Source organism: Oryctolagus cuniculus, chromosome X (genome assembly GCF_964237555.1).
Source record: "Oryctolagus cuniculus chromosome X, mOryCun1.1, whole genome shotgun sequence".
Taxonomy (NCBI): domain Eukaryota; kingdom Metazoa; phylum Chordata; class Mammalia; order Lagomorpha; family Leporidae; genus Oryctolagus; species Oryctolagus cuniculus.
In genome coordinates, this window is record NC_091453.1 from 117,467,327 (window position 1) to 117,484,472 (window position 17,146).

Below are 17,146 nucleotides of genomic sequence, written 5' to 3' on the forward strand. Positions count from 1 at the left end.
GAAGGGCCCACTGGGCCACGATCTAGTATTTGAAGGTGACTTTAATTTTTAAGCTCACAGATCAGCAATTTGAACTTTCATAATCAAATGCTAGGACTTTAAAAGGCATTCATTTCCGATTCAAACTCTGCAGTGTTTTTCTACATCATGATTTAATGTTGGTTTTTATCAGAATCAGTTGAGTTGGTAGGTTTCTGTAACACAACAGCTGGGGAAGATAACCACTGTGGTAGTTTCAAAACATGGCTACTGATGGGGCAGCAGTATGTACTCTCCTCCATTGTGGCTAAGCCTGTAACAGTTTCAGCATATAGAGCATGGTAGAAGTGATGCTCTGTTAATTTTAGGCTGGGTTAGAAAAGGCCATGCAGCATCTACCCAGCCTGCTTTGGAATTTGCTCTGGGGCAAGCCAACCACCACGTATGAAGTTTGCCCACCTTGAAAACACCATATTAGAGAGTTCATATCTAGGCTCTACAGCTGACAGTACTGGCCAAGCCTCAAATAACAGCCAGTATTGCTTGCCAGCCAAGCAAGAGATCAACCTTACTTGTCCAGCCCAGTCAAAACTCCAGATGACTGGAGTCCCAACTGACATCTGATTGCAACCTCAAGAGAGACAACTCAGTGGAGAACTATTCAATGGAGTTGTTCTCAAATTCCTGATTCACGAAATTGTTAGCAAAATTAAATTGTTCATAAGTTTTAGGGTAACATGCTGTGTAGCAATGGTAACTGGAATAGTGACCCACAAGTTCTAATCCTGCAGTGTATACTAATTCACCCCAATGTTTATGTTCCCTCCCCTTGAATCCAGACTTGTTTGGTGCCTTGCTTTTACCAATAGGATATGGCAGAAGTAATGCTGTGCCAGTTCTGGTCCAAGCCTTTCAGGAGACTTGGCAATTCTACTTTCTCTCTGAAAGAATCCAGCCACCATGTAAAACATCAAATACCCATGTTATAAGAAAACCCAAGCTGGCCACATGAAGAAGCATGTGAAGGAGAACTGGGAACCTGAACCCATCTAATGGCAAGAACCAAGGTCCCTGACATATGACCCCAGCCACCTCCCAGCCACTCAGACTGAGACCCTCTAGATTTCACAGAACAGAAAAGAGCATTAAATCCCTGCTGCATCCTGCTCAAATTCCTGACACAGAGATGTGTGAGTAAAATGTTGTTTTAAGCCACTCATTTTGGTTGTAATGGTGGGGGCACTTTGTTACATGGCACCAATAACTGAAATAACAATACTGGAATCTTTTGGGGGCTAAGTCTACTCTGTTCCCTTAGTTTATATACTACAGACAAGAATGGGGTTGTCGATTCAGGAACATTATGAGAGAAAGGTCAATGATTTTTCTGACAACACCAAGACTTTTCCAATCTCAGCAAGCAGACACATGAATTTCTGCCTCCCATAAAATTGAACATTTGGACAACTATCACTTAATATTGGAATGCCTGTCAGGAACAAACATCTTTAAATATTTTGTCACTTCCTTCTCCAGTGAAGGAGGAAACAATGAACCCGTGCTTATTCAAGGGATTTGGTCTCACTCTGAAACAATATCACTGGGCAGCATCAGCCCTACACCCAGAAACTTATCATTACGTGACATTAGGAATCTTTCATGTCAAAGAGGGGTGGACAATCAAAGCTAGCCTTTTCTTCACAGCATGATCCTCACTTTTTCTACATCCAAAACAGAGGACCTAGCTATCATCTTTCCCAATAAACAACACACAAAAAAACCTTGGCCCTTCTCAGTTTGCAGAAGATTTTCAGATCATGCTCTTGCCTTGATTCCAGTAGTCATACTGACAAGGTAAAGGAAAAAAAGCCAATTTTACTTTTTAAAATATTTTTGATATATTAGTAAGTTGTTAGCATACTTAGACTTGCCTATATTTTGACTTCTCTCAACAATATTATAAATTCCTGGATGACAAGGACCATGTAAAACTTTCTAAGACTAACTCCTATGCCCATCCCATGATATAACATAATGGCTGGCACATAAAACATAATAAATATCATTATCATCATGCCAATAATTTATTGCATTTCTTGACTGTACTAAATATCTAGATTATGCTATTTTCTAGTCAAATCAACTATTACAGCATGGATACTAGTTTGGGTATCCCCCAAAGGCCCATGTGTTAAAAGCTGGATTCCCCAAAGTCTTATTTAATAGTTAATAAATTAATTTTAATAGTTGCTCGTTTAAGGGCAGAGGCTACATCCAACTATGATGTTTGTGAGGTGGGGCTAGTTGGAGGTCCTTGGGCATGCCCTTAGAAGGTAGTTCTCATGAAAGCATTGGTTATATAAGCCTGAGTCAGCCCAGTTGTTTCTCTTTGCTTCCTGGCTTGCCCTGTGATTCTGCCTCCACATGTGCTCTGCCATCCTCATCCTCTGGCCACATCAGGTGGCTGAACCAATGGGTCCACCCAGTCTTATATGGCAAAATTCCCAAATTGTGAGCCAAAATAAATTTCATCCCTACATAAGTATCTTATTTGTTATAGTGATGAAAACGTAAATTAAGGCAGCGACCCTCTGAATTAGTGACTATTATTATCTCCATTTTTCAGATGACAAAAGAAGTACAGAAAGGTGAAGCAGTTTACCAAATACCATACAACTACTGATTCAAGGATTGTGACTCAAGGAGATCCTTCTACTACCAAAGTCCCTGCTCTTTCCACCACATGCCATGGCAGAATTTTGTAAATATTATGGACTAACAAGTACTTTCTTTAAAACTTTCCCAGAGATAAAGTGAAAGCAGAGGTTTCAGGCCTTACTGGACTTTGATTCATTTATAGTCAATGCCTGATGCCCCATGTGGTTGACATTAAAGGTGTGCTGTCCAGATTCCCCTTCCAAGAGAGGCTTAGTACCCAGCTGAGGGGAGTGAGATGAGTGTGCAGACTCTAGCTGTCATCTCCATCAAGGGTTGGCCTCACTGCAGAACTGCTTCCACTGAGATTATGCCCTTCCTGTGGCAGTCCAAATCCAGTGGCTGAGTGAGGCCTGGCCAGTTTTCCTCAACACAGCCCCCTCTGACAGACAATACTCATTCCAGAGCTCTCTGTCTTGCTGGAGCTTTGTTGGTCTTACATCATAGTTCAGCTTTTTGCTTTGCCCAAGCCTGCTCCTCCCCCTTCCTTTCACAGTTATTGTTGATTCCTAATGAATGTCTTCCATGCCAAATCCCTCAAAGACCCCAGTCTGTGAGACCACTCTCTGTTTCTCTCCAATCCTGTCCTTTCCCAGGCTTCCAGTAAGGAGAGATTCTGAGAATTTTTCTCTCCTTTATGGTTTAAGTGACCTTCACTTCTCTGTATTTTGGGGTAGTTGCTTGAAGTACCCTCCCACAACTTTTTAAAGTACCAAGGGTTAGGGTGTGGATTTATCCATGCCCACAGATTCCTGGTACCCAGCTGGCCTGCATACAACTGTTATATTTTTATGGAAAGAAGAATGACTTGCTGATGGCCAAGAAATAACAAGCTGGGGCTGGCATTGTGGCCTAGCGGGTAAAGCTGCTACGTTCAACATTATCATCCATATGGGTACTAGTTCATGTCCTGGCTGCTCCACTTCCCATTCAGCTCCCTGCTAATGACCTGGGAAAAGCAGCTACTTGAGCTCCTGCTACCCATGTGGGAGATCCAGATGAAGCTTCTGGCTCCTGAATTCAGCCTGGCCCAGCCTGGCCACTGGGGCCATTTGGGTGAACCAAATGAATATCTCTCTCTCTGTCTCTCTGTCTCTCAATCTTTCTCTCTCTCTCTCTCTCTCTCTGGGTAACTCTGACTTTCAAATAAATAAATAAATAAATAAATCTTTAAAAATGAAAAAAGCTGAGTTTCTAATATGAAATACTTATACCTGTACCTTCTCTTGAAACTGTAACGCAGTTGGTGTGATTATTCCCTGGCACAGAAGAATATGTCTGTGGCACATGGTTGAAGTGAACTGCTCATCACACTGTTGTCATAACTGGACCTACCACAATTACTGTGGCTAATTGTGGTTTTCTCTAAGCCACCTTCCTACTCATGGGCTCTTCTCAGTTTCCTACTTCTGCAATTCCTTATTCTTCCCCCATTCCACTTCTCTCAACACAGCCTCTGATGTATTTTCCTTTACTTGGTCTCATCCCATTTCCTTTGTTTTAAGATTTATGTGAAAGTCAAAGTTACACACACACACACACACACACACACACACACGGGTGGGGGGTCTTGCATCCAGTAGTTCACTCCCCAGTTGGCCATGATGGCCAGAGCTGTGGATGATCTGAAGCCAGGAGCAAGAAGCTTCCTCCAGGTCTCCCACATGAGTGCAGGGGCCCAAGGACTTGGGCCATCTTCCACTGCATTCCCAGGCCATAGCAGAGAGCTGGATCAGAAGTGGAGCAGTCAGAACTCAAACCAGAGCATATGGGCTGCTTGCAATGCAGGCAGTAGCTTTACCTGTTAGGCCACAGTGCCAGCCCCTCATCCCCTTTCCTTATACAAGGGTCTAGCATGACTGCCATTATTATATTTTCCCTGTATTCAATCCACTCTAATATATAAAAACACCCATCTCTCTTCCCTACATCACTCAGATTGCAAAGTAAGGATTTACTTTTGTCTGTTTTGGAAGATAGCAACTCAGATTAGTGATTACAGATTATGACAGTAATAGAGGAGGCCCTTTAAAGAGCCACACTTGCTAAGGAATGAAAGAAGTAAGAGCATCATTTTGCTTTGCTGTAGGCAAGCAGCAGAAGCATTGTCAAGACAGCAAGACTAATGATCAAAAACAAGGAGACAATTACTATATGGATGCTTTATGTAAACTGTCATCACATACTTTTAAGTGTCCCAACCATTACATATTATTACACTACATTACAAATAATTAAAAGTGCCAAGAAAGGGCAACTTGTGTGTTCAGGTTTTCAGAGCTATTGATAGCACTCCTAGAATTTGCACTCAGGTCTTTCTGTTGCAGGCTGATATTGTGAAGAGAGCTCTGATTGGCATGGGCCAGAGGATTCTGGAAGAATCCATAAATAGTGAGTGATGCTCTAGCTTTGGTATTAGTGGAGAGGACATTTCTGAGAACCACATCAAAGCACAGCAGCCAAGCAAGCTATGGCACTATGGCTAACGGCAGAAGAGTCCTTCAAAGGCTTCCTTAGCCACATCCATAATTCCACACTGCTCTTTTTACATCCTGCTGGGACACTGGACTGGATCAAGTGTTGCCAACTCAGCTACCAATGCCATTTCTGGTTAACACTGGGAACTAGGTTTCCCAAAACCCCTTCCCTGTATAGATCCAGGTTAAAGATTACCACTGGGAGAACGCATTTGAGACTTAGAGGATGGTATGAAGCAAAATTCACTGTTCTAAGGAGGCTGTGTTAGTCAATGTGGCTTCACGGCTCTATGAGCTCCTACTTCCTTGTAGCCTTACACAGCTAGATCCAGAGATTTCTCAGAATTTCTGAGTTTGTTTCCTCACCTCCTCCACAACTTCCTATTCAAGTCATGAATCTTTCCTTTTTTTTTTTTTTTTTTTGACAGGCAGAGTGGACAGTGAGAGAGAGAGACAGGGAAAAAGGTCTTCCTTTGCCATTGGTTCACCCTCCAATGGTCAGCACACCACACTGATCTGAAGCCAGGAGCCAGGTGCTTCTCCTGGTCTCTCACGGGGTGCAGGGCCCAAGGACTTGGGCCATCCTCCACTGCACTCCTGGGCCACAGCAGAGAGCTGGCCTGGAAGAGGAGCAACTGGGACAGAATCCGGTGCCCCGACCGGGACTAGAACCCCATGTGCCAGCGCCACAAGGCGGAGGATTAGCCTGTTGAGCCATGGCACCGGCCAAGTCATGAACCTTGTATAATTTCACTCTCCTAACTCCTCCTGCTTTCATTTTTTAAAGATATATTTTATTTATTTGAAAGGCAGAATTACTGGGGAGGGGAGAGAAAGTCTTCTAACCACTGGTTCACTCCTCAGATGGCCACAATGGCTGGAGCCAGGAGCTTCTTCTGGGTCTCCCACGTGGGTACAGGGGCCCAAGGACTTGGGCCTTCTTCTACTGCTTTCCCAGGCCATAGCAGAGAGCTTGATCTGAACTGGAGCAGCCGGGACTTGAACCAGTGCCCATATGGGATGCCGGCACTGCAAGTGACAGCTTTACCTGCTATCCCACAGCACCGGCCCCAACTCCTCCTGCTTTCTATGAGCCTAGTTTTTGAATATTTTATATTGTTTACCACTGTAATATATTAGTGGCCCTATTTTCACAACTATGCCCTGATATAGGAACATCATCACCACTTCCGTGTTATGCTAAAGTGACACCCTGGAAAGTACTGCAACTAAAGTCCCGTCAAATAAAAGGTCATTTTCCTTTCTTTAGAAATTACAAAATGTTCTGGAAAGATGATAAGATAGGCATGGTTTGTTTCCCATTCCTATCTCCAGGCTCCCTACCTCTCTTCAGCTATGAAGACCTATGGATAAGAGCTGGATTGTGAGTGAGGGTTAGATGTTGTAGAAATCTCAGGAGAAAGAAGTGTTGTCAGACTTTCTCCCATGAGTGTCAAGCAAGGCCCGATTCTGGCACCAGAAAGGTCCAACACAAGAGATAGGAAAAACAATATCAGATCTGTGTTGCTGGTCTCCTAGGCCTTTAAGAGGCCAAGAAGGAATAAAGCAAAGGAACAGATAAGGTCAGTGCAGATCTGAGCTTCCTTCAGATACTAAGTTTCCCAGAACTCAAGGGCCTACTACTATATAAGGCACTCCCCTCTACCATAAGCTGGCCTCAGTGGTCTGACATCAAAATACCTTATAGCCATCTCTGCAGAGCCAGCAACGAGAGAAATGTCTCTTAAGCAACACATACCACCAAATAAATAAACTTGTTGGAGGAGAGACAAGTGCCTACTTGAATACCAACAACAATTACAAAATAGGAGCATATAAGGAGAATCAGGTTCAACATAAAAATAAACATCCTGGGAATGGGTGTTTGGTGCAGCAGTTAAGATGCCGCTTGGGACACCTGCATCCCATATCAGAGTGCCTGGGTTTGGATCCTGGTTTGCACCCATTTCCAGCTTTCTGCTAATATACACCCTGGGAGGCAGTGGTGATGGCTTTGAATACTTGGGTACCTGCACCCAAGTGGGAGCTCTGCATTGAGTTCAAAGCTCCTGGCTTCAGCCTGGCCCAGCCCTGGCTGTTGCAGGCATTTTGGGATTGAATCAGCCAATGGAAGATATCTCTCTCTCTCTCTCTCTCTCTCTCTCTCTCTCTCTCTCTTTCTCTCACTCTCACCCTCTCTCCCTCCCTCCCTCCCTTTCTCCCTCAAATAAAATTAATTTTAAAATAGACTCCCTAAAATTACAAATATATGATTTACAAAGTCAATAGGTAGGTGAATTGAAAGAGAATGATTGTGGCTCATACTCAATATTGTGGCCTGGAAGATAAAGCAGAAGAAGAATCACTAAGCACAAAGTCAAAAATACTAAGAAAAATCACAAGGAAAAAATGTAAAAGATTTTGGAGGATGGGTCCTGAAGATTATATGGCTTCTAAAAGGAGAAGAGGGAAGAAAAATAAGGAAAGGCAATAATTTTAAAATTGTTTCATATATGTAAGAACTTTTCTGAGCATAACAGCTATTAAATTTAAATAAATATGCAAAGAAACTGATTAGAGTTGTTGGGAATGCAAACTGGTAAAGCCACTATGGAAGTCAGTCTGGAGATTCCTCAGAAACCTGAATATAACCCTACCATACAACCCATCCATACCACTCCTTGGAATTTACCCAAAGGAAATGAAATTGGCAAACAAACAACCTGTCTGCACATTAATGTTTATTGCAGCTCAATTCACAATAGCTAAGACCTGGAACCAACCCAAATGCCCACCAACAGTAGACTGGATAAAGAAATTATGGGACATGTACTCTATAGAATACTATACAGCAGTCAAAAGCAATGAAATCTGGTCATTTGCAACAAAATGGAGGAATCTGGAAAACATCATGCTGAGTGAATTAAGCCAGTCCCAATCGGACAAATATCATATGTTCTCCCTGATCGGTGACAACTAACTGAGCACCAAAGGGGAAACCTGTTGAAGTGAAAGGGACACTATGAGAAACAGTGACTTGATCAGCCCTTGTCCTGACTGTTGATGTACAATTTAATACTTTATCCCTTTTAGTATTTTTTTTGTTCTAGTTAATACTATTGGTTGAACTCTGTGATTAACACACAATTATTCTTAGGTGTTTAAATTTAACTGAAAAGTGATCCCTGTTAAATGTAAGAGTGGGAATAAGAGAGGGAGGGGATGTACAATTTGGGACATGCTAAAGCTGACTTGCCCCAAATGGTGGAGTTAGAAATGTGCCAGGGGATTCCAATACAATCCCATCAAGGTGGCATGTACCAATGCCATCTCACTAGTCCAAGTGATCAATTTCAGTTCACAATTGATCACACCGATAGGTCTAAGAGTCAAAGGGATCACACAAACAAGTCTAGTGTCTGCTAATACTAACTGATAGAATAAAAAAGGGAGAAAACAATCCAACATGGGAAGCGGGATACACAGCAGACTCATAGAATGGCAGATGTCCTAAATAGCACTCTGGCCTCAGAATCAGCCCTTAAGACATTCGGATCAGGCTGAAGAGCCCATGAGAGTATTTTAGGCATGGAAAGCCAAGACACTCTGCAAAAAAAAAAAATGAAACCTAAATGAAAGATCTCTGCGAGTGAGATCCCAATGAAAAGAACAGAATCATTAAAGAAGGAGGTACCTTTCTCTGAAGGGAGGAGAGAACTTCCACTTTGACTATGACCTTGTCTAAATAAGATCAAAGTCAGCGAAATCAAGAGGCTTCCATAGCCTTGGCAACTCATGACTAGAGCCTAGGGAGATTTCAGATGCCATAAACAAGAGTGTCAAATTGTTAAGACAACAACAGGAGTCACTGTGCACTTACTCCTCATGTAGGATCTCTGTCCTTAATGTGTTGTCCAACGTGAATTAATGCTATAACTAGTACTCAAACAGTATTTTACACTTTATGTTCTGTGTGGGTACAAACTAATGAAATCTTTACTTAATATATGCTAAACTGATCTTCTGTATATAAAGATAATTGAAAATGAATTTTGATGTGAGTGGAATGGGAGAGGGAGCAGGAGATGGGAGGGTTGCAGGTGGGAGGGAAGTTATGGGGGGGAAGCCATTGGAATCCATAAACTGTACTTTGGAAATTTATATTTACTAGATAAAAGTTTAAAAAAAAGAAATATAGTTCTAAAATACCATTGGTAAAGTGAAATTATAAACTATCTAGAAAGCAATTAAAATAACACTTTATTTCAAAATTGTATGATACAAAGAATTTGTAGTCAGAAAAAATATTCTTAAGTATCTTTAGTGTTAATGAAGCAAGTTGAAAAAGATAAATGAACTTAGTATTCATCTTAAGACATTTGGTAGGAGAGGGCATCATGGTGCAACAGGTTTAGCTGCCACTTAGGTATCAGAGTCTTAGTTAAAGTTCCAGTTCCTCTGCTTCTGATCCAGCTTCTTAATCATGCAATGAAAAATATTTATAGGATTTGAAATGAAAAAGAAGACATATACACAAATAAAGAAAATATTTAAATAATTATGAAAGATATTATACTATTCATTTGAAAACTTTGAGAAAAAAGGATAATTTTCTTAGAAGTTCATATTAACCCAACAATATGTGGGAAATTTGAATGCCCAATTATCACATAAGCAAATGAAATGATGAATAAATATCTACCATTGACAAAGTCATCATTACTCATAAGTTCCTTTGTTTTATTTCAATTCAATTTCAATGTCATTTAAACTATTTAGGCAACAAAAAGGGAAATCCCCTCATTTATTTCTTATGAGGTGAACCTAAACTTAATTTTCAAGCCTACAAAGGGACTTAAAAAAAAACTACACTCTTGTTTTTGAATGCACATGCTGATATTTTGAATAATACAACCCAGCAATCATTAAATAATGTAAAATTATAACTAACTAGGATATGGTGGATTATAGTATTGGTCCCAATTATTCACTCCTCCCTATATCCAAAAATTTTTCATGGTGTACATTTCCATGTCCTTAGTTTTAGTATCAGCCAAGTGACCTACTGTAAAATGAGGTGGAAATATGTTAGTTCCCAGTCTAGGCCTGAAGAGGCCTTGTGCATTTCCTATTTCCCTCTTGCGTCTACAGTCACCTTGACATTAGCCTAACCTAGTCTACTTGTCCTGAAGGAGGATAAGAATTACCTGGGGCAGAACCATGCCTACTACCACAATCTGAAGCAGAGCAACCTAAAAGACCATCAGACACACAGTGACATAAAAGAAAATCTGAAAAAGGAATAAATGAACGAATCATAACATTTGATATCATAGAACTTCAATTCTCCCAAAGTCAATATTATGTTTATAAACTTCAGTTTAAATTCTGAGTGTAATTTCTCAGGGAAAATCGGGATTTATATGATATAATCTTAGCATTTATATAAAATATAAATACTTTAGGATAGCTAAGAAAATAAGAAAAATGAGAGAAAAATATCCACATATCAGAATATACTCTAAAGTCACTATATTCAAATCAAAACATGATAGTGAAAACAAATTAAAAAAAAAACATGTTGTCTGAGATAGTGGCACAGGAATAAGAGAAAATTAGATCAAATGAACAAAATAGAGAATGCAGAATTAAATCCCATATATAAGCATTTACTGCATGACAAAGGTGATATTTCATTTTAGTGGGGAAAAGCTGAATTGTTAATGAAAACTATATATGCAACTTGCTATTATTTTGAAATAGAATTGTAACTCTATATTACTCCTAAATTAGATACAGTTTCTAGGTAAAGATATATTTCAAAATGAAAAAAAAAAAACAAAACATAAAAACCCTGCAAGAAAATCTAAGCAACTATATGCACAAGGTACTAGTGAAGATATCCTGTTAGACAATTATCAAAGCAAAAGTTATAAAAGAAACTTGGCAATGTACATGTTTTTAAGATTTAGTATAAGACAAATGATTAAATAATGAAGTCAAATAAATAATTAAAATCAATAAACAATAAGTTGGAAACATAGCTGTGCACAGAGAACAGAGTAAGAGCTCATAGCTCTAATACACAAGGAGTTCTCACAAATTGATACTATCCAAGAATAGGCAGAAGATATGCAGAATCACTTCATAGAGAAGGAAATTCGAATGGCCACAATTGTTTTCACAAAATACTCAGTAAGCAACCAGATAACCTTAGGTAACAAGAGGATCGTTTTACTGGTAGGACTGGCCAAATTTAAAAAGAGCAGTTAGATTAACTCCACTCATTGCTGGTGGAGTTTAGAAGTTATTACATGCCTTTCAGAAAGCAAAACAGGAATACTAAATGTAATTTTCAAAGATATACAGGCATTCTTCAACCTAGCTATTCTATTCCTAAAAATCTGTTCCAGAGTAAGAAAATCAAGAGTATGTAAGGGTATATATACATAGGTGTTTATTGAAATGTTTTTTTTTTTGTGGAAAAAATAGAAGGAAAGTGAATATTCACTAAAAATGTAATGGTAGATTACATTATTTTGGATCCACATCATATCCACATCATAAAATGTTGTACAGCCATTAAAAAAGAGTGAAACTAAGTAGCTGCGCTTGACTTTCAAGTTTTGTTGAATGGCGGTAATACTAACAATGATGATACCAAATATTCATATACAGCACTGTTTTACATCTTTTACTTATATTGACTCACTGAATCCCCACAACAACCCCCTGTGAGGCATAATATTATTGTCCTCATTTTCACAGTGAGGAAACTGTAGCCCAAAGAACCTAAGATCACAAAGCTCATAAAAGACAAGAGTAAACAACAGAAAACTAAGTAACATGCCATACTTTCTGTAAATAATCCATAACAAAAAGAGAAAGAGCATGTGGACACCAATGTCCCATATCAGAGTACCTGAGTTTGATCCCCAGCTCCAACCCCTGACTCCAGCTTTGTACCAATGCAGATCCTGGGAGGCAGTGGTGATGGCTCAAGTTACCAAGTTTCTGACACCCACTTGTGGGACCTGGATTGAGTTCCTAGCTCCCAGCTTGGGCCTAACCCTGGCCATCAGCGATATTTGGGGAGTGAACGAGTAAAAGAGATATCATTGTCTGTGAGTCACTCTGCCTTCAAATATATAAGTAACTTTAAATGGGCATATGCATGTGTGCATATGCATATTATATATATATGTGTTATATAACTATATTAGAATGGAAATGTGTCAGGATAGGAGCATAAATACTAGGTTAGTAAAATGGATTATTATTTATATTATATATATATGTGCAATAAATTAAAAGGAATTAAGAAACCACAGCACTTCAGTAATGGGCAATTCCAGAGCAGCTATGGTTGCTGGGCCAGATGAGGCAACAGAGAGAAGCCTGTCCCAAGTGGAGCCTGTCCACATCCCTTCAGCCAATGCCTTTTGCCCGTCCTCTGCACCCCTTGGCACCATGCTCGTCCCTCCTGTACAGAAGAACTGCTCTATTTAGAAATACCAGGTGCTTCCCAGCCTACTTTAGCCAAGAGACTCCCTGGAATCCAGTCATCACTGTGGTCTGAAATTGTCCAAGCACAGGCAGCTTGAAGATTTCACTCTTGTGTACATAAATCTCAGATTTGGGGCATGGAGACAGACAAAATATCTGCCTCATTCCTCAGGAAAATAAAGCTTCACTTGGAATACTATCCCCTCTCGATCTCTGGAAGAGATTTAAATTTTACCACCCCCACTAACACATTCCATATTCATGCCTAAAGTGTTCACAGAGATAACGTGTAAGAGATCTTTTCTCTCAAGGAAGTTGGGTTTTCAAGAAAGATATGCCTTTTATATTAGGTATTCAATGAACATTTGTTAGGTAAGGGAAATGATCACATACAGGAATAATTCAAATACAGTGTAAAGAGTAAAGTGTTAAATTATACCGCTGCAAACAAAATGCTATGGGCATTAGAGTAGGGAAGGAAAAATATTTCCAGGAATGGCTTTGTAAATAAATGATGTCTTTCTCTCTGTCTCTCTCTCTCTCATAGAAACTGGAAAAGACAAGACAAGGCAAGAATAAAGGAATGGGCACTCAGCATAGCAGTTAAAACACTGATTATGTTCCTGAGTTTGATTCCTGGCCCCACTCTTGACTCCAGCTTTCTGCCAATGCCAACCCTGAGAGCCAATGATGATGGCTTAAATAACTGGGCTCCTGCCACCCATGTGAGAAACATGCACTGAGTTCCTGGCTCCTTGCTTTGGAATGTCCTGGAAATGGTTTTTGTGGGCATTTCGGGAGGGAGCCAGAGCTTGGAAGATTTTTTTCTCTCTCTCTCCCTCCTCTCTCCTGTCTTCTTCTCCCCCCACTTCTCTCCCCTCTCCACTTCTCTCTCTCTCTTTCTCTCTCTCCCTCTCTCTCTCTCTCTCCATTTGCCATGAAAATATTTTTAAAGAGATGGAATTTGAGCCAGATGCAGTATTTCTGAACATGTGGTCAGCTTCAGATCCCCCAAGATGCTTAAGAGCTCCAAATTTACTGAATCAGAATTCCCAGAAGTGAGGCTTGGGGATTATTATTTTAAAGAAGCTCTACATGGGGCTGATGTTGTGGGCTGTGGCATAGCTGGTAAAGTGCTGTCTGTGGCACTGGAATCCCATAAGGGCAACAGTTTAGAGACTCGGGTTGTTCCACTTTAGATTCAGCTCTCTGCTATGGCCTGCGAAAGCAATGGAAGATGGCCCAAGTCCTTCAGCCTCTGCACCCACTTGGGAGACCTGGAAGAAGCTCCTGGCTTTTGGCTTTGGACAAGTGCAGCTCTGGCTGTTGTGGCCATCTGGAGAGTGAACCAGCGGATGGAAGACCTCTCCCCACTCCACCCCTCTATGTCTGTCTGTCTCTCCTTCTCTCTGTGTGTAACTCTGACTTTCAAGTAAAAAGATTTATTTATTTACTTGAAAGTCAGAGTTACACACAGAGAGAAGGAAAGGCAGAGAGAGAGAGAGAGAGAGAGAGAGAGAGAGAGAGGTCTTCCATCCACTGGTTCACTCCCCAGTTGGCCACAATGGCTGGAGCTGTGCTGATCCAAAGGCAGGAGCCAGGAGCCAGGAGCTTCTTCTGAGTCTCCCATGTGGGTGCAGGGGCCCAAGGACTTGGGCCATCCTCTGTTGCTTTCCCAGGTCATAGCAGAGATCTGGATCAGAAATGGAACAACCCAAGTTTTGAACAGGCGCCCATATGGGATGCCAGTGCTTCAGGCCAGGGCGTTAACCCTCTGCGCCAGAGTGCCGGCCCCATCAAATAAATAAATCTTTATATAGAAAAAATAAGCTGTACACATCATTCTTATGTACAGTCCATAGGAAGTGGGGTAGATTTTGGTGTGCAGAGAAGTGAGGAAGGGAATAGCAAATGAGAGCAATAACATGAATAAAGGTGCCAGGCATGAAAGCAAAATAGAAAACAGTGGCAAATTCAGCTCCACAGGAGGTGTTCCAGGTGGTGAAGAGGGATAATGAGGAATAAGATTTAAAAGGTGGATTAGGGCTATATTCTGGAGTGTCTGGAGAATGTCAAGTTAAGGGGTTTGAATATTAGTCTGAAGACAAAAGAAAACAATTAAGAAATCTGAGACAAAAAAATAGGAGGGGTCTTGACTTGCATGGTGCTTCCTAAACCTATCCCTGCATCAAAATTCCCAGGACTGTTTGCTCAAAGCCCAGGTTCTGGAGATTCATCCCTCAATTTTCTACATCAGAATTCCCAGGGATATTACCAAGAAACAATAATTTTAAGCAATCTCTTCAGGCGATTCCTGGATATGCAGCCTGGCATTGGCTCATGAAATGGAGTTTGGGAACAACTGCTTTACTGATGAATGTGTTGCTGAACAGTTGTTTGTACATGAAGATTTTAGTATTGGAGTCATTTGTTCAAAGTACTAAGCAAGTGTGCTATTTAGAGGCAACCTCCAGCGAATCTCCTTGTTCAGCAAAAGCAAAAGAAATCACTTTCTCTAGAGTATATAGATAAAATTCAAACCCAGTTTAAATGCAAAACTTCTGACAAATTTTAATAAAACGTGACAGCATATTTGTATGCCTGGTATTAGGGATGCCATATGGCTGCACAAATGCAACATGGGAAAATCATTCAAAATGTTCAAGTTGCATCTAGCTTTGCAGGAAAACAAATGAATCTTAAACTGGTATTAGAAAGGATAAGGGCCGAGTAGGATGTGATGCTGATAAAGTGACAGCTTCAAATGGAATTCTCAATCATGCAGCCAGTTTTAAGTTGCTGGGGAAGTTGAGTCAAAATTCTAGGGAGAGACCGGATGGTCAACTCATCACAGTTCATGCTCCAATAAGGGTTAGACAATATGACTTCCAAGATGTTTCTGCTAGTTTTAAGATTTTAAGTTTATGTTACTTGAACATTCATCTACCTTAAAGATTGGCCAAAGAAAAGAGGCGGGGAGAGGATCTGATGTTCAAGTATCAGTCTAATACATTTTTCTAAAATATGATTCTGAATCTGAAGGTTTCCTCAAGTCATGTGATATTTTAAGATTGTGATGTTCATTTAAAGAAAGCATATCTGTTACTAAATTTCTCTTCACTTTCATGAAAACACCTTGGTTTGGCAAGCTGGAATGTTGGCACAGGAGTTTGCTTAGCACAATGCTCAGAAGCCAACTTTCAGCAAGATCTTGCCAGTGTTTAACCTTCCAACAGCCTGATTCTTTCCCTTTTAGTGAGATTCTAACCTTACCCTAGAATTTTCCAGCTCCCCTTCAATTCCTATTCCTTTTTTAAGGTTCACTGCTATAAACAGGATAGAAATCAGAGATTAGTCCTGACAGCAGTATTTCAGAAAGAAAACAGAATTCAAGCAAGTCTTTGTGTACCTGGATTGGACTCCCTTAGACAGGGACTGCTGAGTTTTAGGAATCCCTGTTATAGGTGGCTCTGTATTACTCTCCATAGCTGTACTGAAGAAGAGGCATACACAGGTGACTAACGCTCAGAGCCAAATTCAAATTCACATGGAAATGGCACAGGAAGAATAAAGCAAGTAGAATAATAATAAAAAAAAAAAACTCCAGGTAGAAACATTTAGGAAGGATATAGTGAACATTTAAGCCATTTTCTTAGTGGCTAATACCTTGACTTTCGGGTAGGAGAATTCAAGGAAAGGAATTAATTCCCAACCATTCCTCTGGCTTGATTAGTATGTTGGAGTCATGGCTTTGTATGTTTTTTTGGGGGGGTAGGCTATGTCCTGCCCTGACATTTGTCTCCCTGCCCCAGGCAAAAGAAACCTGGGCCTTGGTTACTCAAGAGAACACCCATTACCATAGTATTTTCCCCAATGACTTTGATTTCACCTACCTTAGAAGTGCAGATGCAACAGGCCTGGTGGTGAGGAACAAGCAAGATCCCACCATGGACCAAAATCTTAAAGGACCGTGTTGTTATCAGTGCCAATAGTCACGCACTCCCGGGGGTAGGAAGCTTCTTGGTCATATCGTCACCGTGTGTTTCTGAGAATTGCAAAGATCTACATCTGAGCCAAAGCACCTCCAGTTCCTTAAGCCCCTCCTGGCTTCAAGGGTTCCAGGCAGGAAAAGCAAATAGTCCAGAGTGTTCGCAGGGGTCAGCAGACCCTGTGTACTGCATATCAGACTGTTCTGAGGAGTGGTAAGTCACAGGGTCTATATTGCAGCTATTTTTAGTGAAACCAAATTCCTTCCCCAAGTTCTCTTGCTTCCAACTTGTTCTAAGTGTAGGAGACCAGCTGTGGTCATATCATCTTACTGCACCAAGTCTCTGTCAAGGCAAAGGGACCAAGCCAGGGAGGTGCAGCAAAGAGCTCAAGAATGCTGGTGCTTTGGCCCTGACTTACTGTATCAGACATCTCCAGAGGAGGAGAATCCTTTGGAAAGGAAAGTGTTACTACCCAGGGGA

General features: G+C 40.8%; 1 protein-coding gene across 2 annotated transcripts in view; it reads right to left on the reverse strand.

Moving 5' to 3' along the window:
- FGF13 (fibroblast growth factor 13) overlaps positions 1-16,921 on the reverse strand; it is a 651,305-nt gene extending 634,384 nt beyond the window's left edge. Inside the window, exon 1 of one of the 2 annotated variants that reach the window (XM_008273437.4) lies at positions 16,571-16,921. The gene's annotated coding sequence lies outside the window, so the exon portion shown is untranslated. The remainder of the gene's footprint in view (positions 1-16,570) is intronic. The other variant, XM_008273439.4, reaches the window with a different exon arrangement.
- Positions 16,922-17,146: the final 225 nt, after the last annotated feature.